We start from the raw sequence: 6,030 nt of genomic DNA on the forward strand, positions 1-6,030 counted from the left end.
TATGTACAAACAAGGTATAGACAGGATAAGCATTTAGAGATATAAATTTTCCCCTGAGTACTGCTTTGGCTGCATCCCATAAATTTTAATATGTTGTCATGAAATTATTGATTGTTTCTATAATTTGTTCTTTGATCTACTTGTTCTTTAGGAGTATTTAGTTTTCAATTAATTTTAAATCTATGTTTCCATGGCCCTTTATTAAATATCATTTTATGACATTATGATCTCAAAAGGATGCATTAATATTTCTGCTTTTCTACTCTTGGTTGTGAGTTTTTTAGTGCCCTTATATTTGGTCAGTTTTGCATAGGTGCCACACGCCACTGAGAAAAAGGTACATTCCTTTCTATTCCCATTCAATTTTCTCCAGAGAGCTTTCGTTTCTAACTTTTAAAAAATTCTATTCAACTCCGTAACTTCTTTTTTGTTTATTTTTTGGTTAGACTTATCCAATTCTGAGAGGGAAAAGTTGAGGTCCCCCACTAGTGTGGTTTTACTGCCTTAGTTCCTGCTGTAACTCCTTTAACTTTTCCTTTAAGAATTTGCATGTTATACCGTTTGGTACATACATATTTAGTATTGATATTAGTTCATTGTCTATGATACCTTTTAGCAAAATGTAGTTTTCTGGTGAGGAAACTGAGGGGATTAGAACACCAAATGGTAGTGAGAATTGAGTAAACCACACTGACTCCATCTTGTGACTCAATTCTGGAGGTAGCTCAGTTCCCCTTCTACTCAATATGGGTCCATTACAATTTCTGTCTTGAGAGAAAACTTTATTCAATTGTTGGAATTGTGAGAGAACTTGGTTACATTGTTTGAACCTAGCCCTGTGTGGCTGCAAAGCTGGACCACTTCTAACTATTGCTTAGAGACCCTTAACTAAGGATCTAGATTATGCTGACCACAAACTTGGTCAAATCTGAAGACTGATGCAGGGAGTTTTCTCACAATTACACACTTCAAGCAACCCATATATCTTATCCAAAAATTGTGGCCCCATAATGAGCAATCAGTTATTGTTTCCATGTTCCTTTGATTGTATACACCTGGAAGAAGCAAGACCACCTCTTTTTCTGATTTTAGGAAATTGCACCTGTTCACTCTCTCTCTCACAACTTGGAAAGTCCCTAATCTTTTCCCAATTTGATATCAGATTACCTAATTTTGTGTCCTAGTTAATTGTTTTCTTTTAGTCAATTGGTCTTATTTAATTCATTGTATTTAATATATAAAAAGTTGTCTCCTCCTGTATTCAGGGTCTAGTGCCAAAGCTGAGAAAGGTTATTGGTCCTGATTTGTTGGGCAATTGGCATGTATTATTTAATAAATCCATATGCTCAGAAGGTCAAACCTTTTTTTCAGTTATTTTATCTTTCACCCATCACACCTGCTTATTACTTCTAATTAGATCTACTTTGGCTTTTGCTTTGTCTGAAATCCTGTTTGTACCCTTGCCTTTTTTACTTCAACTGAAGCATAATAATACAATATAATGATAGTTCTTCTCCATTTCCTTATTTTAACTCTGTGTGTGTCTTTTTCTTCCAAGTGTGTCTCTTGTAAACAAATATCGTTGGATTCTGGTTTCTAATCCATTCTGCTATTTACTTCTATTTTATGGGTGAGCTCATCCTATTCACATTTACAGTTATGATTACTAACTGTATATATTTCCTTCCATTCTATTTCCCCCATTTATCCTTCTCTGTTTCTCCTTTCACCTTGTCTTCCCTCAAAAGTCTGTTTTGCTTCTGACTACTGTTTCCCCAATCTTCCCTCCTTTCTAGCAGCACTTTCCTTCTTTTATCCCCCTCCCCTTCTCCTTTCCTATAGGGCAAAATAGATTTCTATACTCAATTGAGTGTGTATGTTATTTCTTTTTTTGAGCCAATTCCAAAGAAAGTAAGATTCAAGGTTCATTGCCTGCCACCCTATCCCCCCATCTTCCCCTTCATTGTAAAGCTCTTCCTCTCATGTCTTTCATGTGACATAATTTACCCTGTTCTACCTCTCCCTTCCTCCTTCTCACAGTGGATCCTTCTTCCTCACTCCTTTATTTTTTTAAGTCCTCTCATCATAGTCAACTCACAGCTGTGTTCTGTCTATATACATACATATATATTATATATACATATATATACACACATATATATATAATATACATATATATATATATATTTCTAATTGCCCTAATAATAATAAAGTTCTTAGGAGTTACAAAAATTATATACATATATATAGTCTATCTATCTATCTATATGTATATATATATATATATAGTTCCTTCTAACTGCCCTAATAATAATAAAGTTCTTAGGTGTTACAAAAATCATCTTCCTACGTAGGAATATAAACAGTTTAATCTTATTGAATCCCTTATGATTTCTCTTTCCTGTTTACTCTTTATGCTTCTCTTGCATTTTGTATTTGAAAGTCAAATTTTTTTATTCACCTCTGGGTCTTTTCATCAGGAATGCTTAAAAGTCCTCTATTTCATTGAATATCCATTTCTCTCTGAAGGATTATACTCAGTTCTTCTGGGTAGATGATTCTTGGTTGTAATACTAGCTTCTTTACACTATAGAATCTCACATTCCAAGCCCTCCAATCATTTAATATAAAAGCTGCTAAATCCTGTGTTATCCTGACTGTGGCTCCATAATATTTGAATTGTTTCTTTCTGGCTACTTGCAATATTTTCTCCCTAACCTGAGAGCTCTAGAATTTGGCTATAATATTCCTGGGTGTTTTCATTTTGGGATCTCTTTCAGAAGGTGATTGATGGATTCTTTCAATTTCTTTTTTACCCTTTGGTTCTAAGATATCAGATTAGTTTTCCTTGATAATTTTTTGAAATATTATGTCAAGGCTCTTTTTATGATCATGGCGTTCAAGTAGCTTAATATTTCTTAAATCATCTCTCTTCAAACTATCTTCCAAGGTAGTCATTTTTCCAATGAAATATTTCACATTTTTCTTCTATTTTTTCATTTTTTCATTTTGCTTTATTGTTTCTTGATGTCTTGTGGAGTCATTGCCCAATTCTATTTTTTAAGGAATTATTTTCTTCAGTGAGCTTTTGTACCTTCTTTTCCATTTCCATTCTTTTCCATTTTTTAAGGTGTTATTTTTTTCAGGTTTGTGTGTATATGTGTGTGTATGCGTGTGTGTGTGTGTGTGTACCTTTCACCAAGCTGTTGACTCTCTTTTCCTGATTTTCTCATGTTATTCTCATTTCTTTCCCCAATTTTTCTTCTACCTCTCATTTTATTTTTAAAAGCTTTCATGACCTCTTCCGGTAATTCTTTTAGGACCTGTGACCAATTCACATTTTTCTCTGAAGCTCTGGATGTGGCTGTTTTGACTTCATAGTCTTTTGAGCTTGCATTTTAACCTCCCTGTCACCATAGTAACTTTCTTTGGTCAGATTCTTTTTTCTTGTTGTTGTTGTTTGCTCATTTTCCCAGCCTATTTTTTGACTTTTAACTTTTTGTTAAAGTAGCTCTCTGCTCATGGAGTAGAGGGGGCACTATCCCAAGTTTCAGTTTTGTGCTACTATTTTCAGAGCTAATTCTAGAGATCTGAAAGTTTTGGGTCCTTCCAAGGTAGTATATCTAAGGAGACATGTGGTCACTGCTCTCCTGGACAATGCTCTGATGTGTGGTGACCACAAGCACTCTTCTTCATGCTGGAACTGTGACCAGGAATCTTGTGACCAAGTATCTCTGCTGCTGCAAGTGCTTATGGGCTGGTGGGTCTTCTTCACAGGACCATGACCTGGAACTGTATGGGCAATGCAACAGAATCCTGTGCCCAAAGCCAGCAAAGGGTCCCTTGTAATCTCCTTGTGCACAGTTGTTTGACCCCCTTACCATCTATGGCTGAGAGATGCAGCTGCCCCCAATGCCTGCTGCTGGCATGGCCTACACCACACCATGCTCTAGGCCCAACCAACACCCCAGTGAGACAGACCTTTCTTGCTGACCTCCTAAGTTGTCTTGGACTGGAAAATCGTTTCACCCTCACTTTTTGTTGGTTCTGATGCTCCAGAATTCAATTTGAGGCATTATTTTAAAGTTGTTTGGAAGGATAATTTAAGAGAGCTCAAGTGAGTCTATGCCTTTACTCCCCCATTGTGGCTTCACCTCTCTCACATTTCTTTTTAAAACATTTTTTAATCAAGACCTTTTGTTTTTACTTCACTTTTACTGGCTGGATATATCCCTCTCCATCTTCTACCTAGTGAGCCATCTCTTATAACAAAGGATAAAGAGAGAGAGAGAGAGATTGTGCAAAACCAATCAACACATCAACAATTTATGCAACATTCCACAACCATACAAAGAACCTCTACAACCAAACTCTACAAAGAAGAGAGGGAAGTGTATTTTCTCAACTCTTCTCTAGGACCAAGCTTCTTTCTTGGTCATTATAATTATACTACATTTTTGTTGTTCCTCTTTCTGTTGGTATAGTCATCGTGTATATTATTTTCCTGGTTCTGCTGACTTCATTCTGCATTTGTTCATGTAAGTCTTCTCAGATTTTCTTTAAATTCTTCCTATTCGTCATTTCATATGGTATGACAATATCCATCAGGATAAAGTACCACAATTTGTTTAGCCATTCCCCAATCAATTGTCATTTGATTTCCTGCAGTGTTTCTAATTTCTATTATTTGGATCACTCCTTTGGCATGTAACATAGGCCTACCTGGTGTTGTTAGTTATCATTTATGGATCTATCCATTCTCCCCAACTAAATTATAAGCCCCTTCAGGGCAGGGATAACACCAGTTGCCAAACAGTGTGTCCTACAATGATTAACATCCGAAATCTGGAAGTGCTAAAGAAAGTTTTGTTTTCATTGAAGTTGTTAATATCTAGATGTAGAAAGAAAGACTTCACAGAAAACACTTTGACACTAGAGGGAGAAAAGACTAAAACAAATGAGAACTATCAATATGAAAGAGGGAGTATGTGTGTATAATAATGGGAGGAAAGAAAGATAAGAAGGCTCCTAAAGGAAAGATGAAGGGAATAGGGATTACCTTGCCCAATTCTTCATTGTAATTCTGTAAGAGGGGTTGGGTAGAGTGAATAGATCAATTATATCACTTCCACCCCATTTAAAGTAAGCGTCAAGGGGCAGCTAGGTGGCGCAGTGGATAGAGCACCAGCCTTGGAGTCAGGAGGACCTGAGTTCAAATCTGGCCTCAGACACATAACACTCACTAGCTGTGTGACCCTGGGCAAGTCACTTAACCCCATTGCCTAGCCAAAATAAATAAGTAAGTAAGTAAGTGTTAAGATGGTAAGACCTGATACATTTATCAGGTTTAAACACATCAATTGTTCACTAGGTGTGAACAAGGCCTGGATACCTCCTTGAATTAATCAAGGACAAGAAGTCTGTTCCAACTGTGACCATGGACATTGTGGTCCCTTGCCTTCAAACTTCATCCCCAAATCCTTTCCTGTTTGTTCTAGGCTTCAATCAGCAGATATTTCTTCCTTCTGTGAATGCTTTCTATTTTATCTCTTTCATTTATTCTCTCTTCCCTTTCAACACCAGATAGGCATATTCTAAGTGCCAAGGGAGTGATCCAAATAATAGAAAATAGAAACACTGCAGAAAATCAAATGGCAATTGATTGGGGAATGGCTAAACAAATTGTGGTACTTGAGCCGAATAGTTATTGTTGTACCATCTGAAATGATGAATAGGAAGAATTTAGAGAAACCTGAGAAGACTCATATGAACAAATGCAGAATGAAGTCAGCAGAACCAGGAAAACAACATACCCGATGACTTCACCAATGTCAACAGAAAGAAGAACAACAAAAATGTAGCAAGAAAGAAGCTTGGTCCTAGAGAAAAGTTGAGTAAATACACTTCCCTCTTTTCTTTGTAGAGGGTGGAGAGTATGGTTGTAAAATGTTGCATGAACTATTGATGCCCATCTCTAGTATCCCTATCTTTTACTTCCCTTAGACTTATACCCACTCTCTCCTCTTTCTC

Source organism: Phascolarctos cinereus, unplaced genomic scaffold (genome assembly GCF_003287225.1).
Source record: "Phascolarctos cinereus isolate Bilbo 61053 unplaced genomic scaffold, phaCin_HiC Scaffold_726;HRSCAF=1367, whole genome shotgun sequence".
NCBI classification, from domain to species: Eukaryota; Metazoa; Chordata; class Mammalia; order Diprotodontia; family Phascolarctidae; genus Phascolarctos; species Phascolarctos cinereus.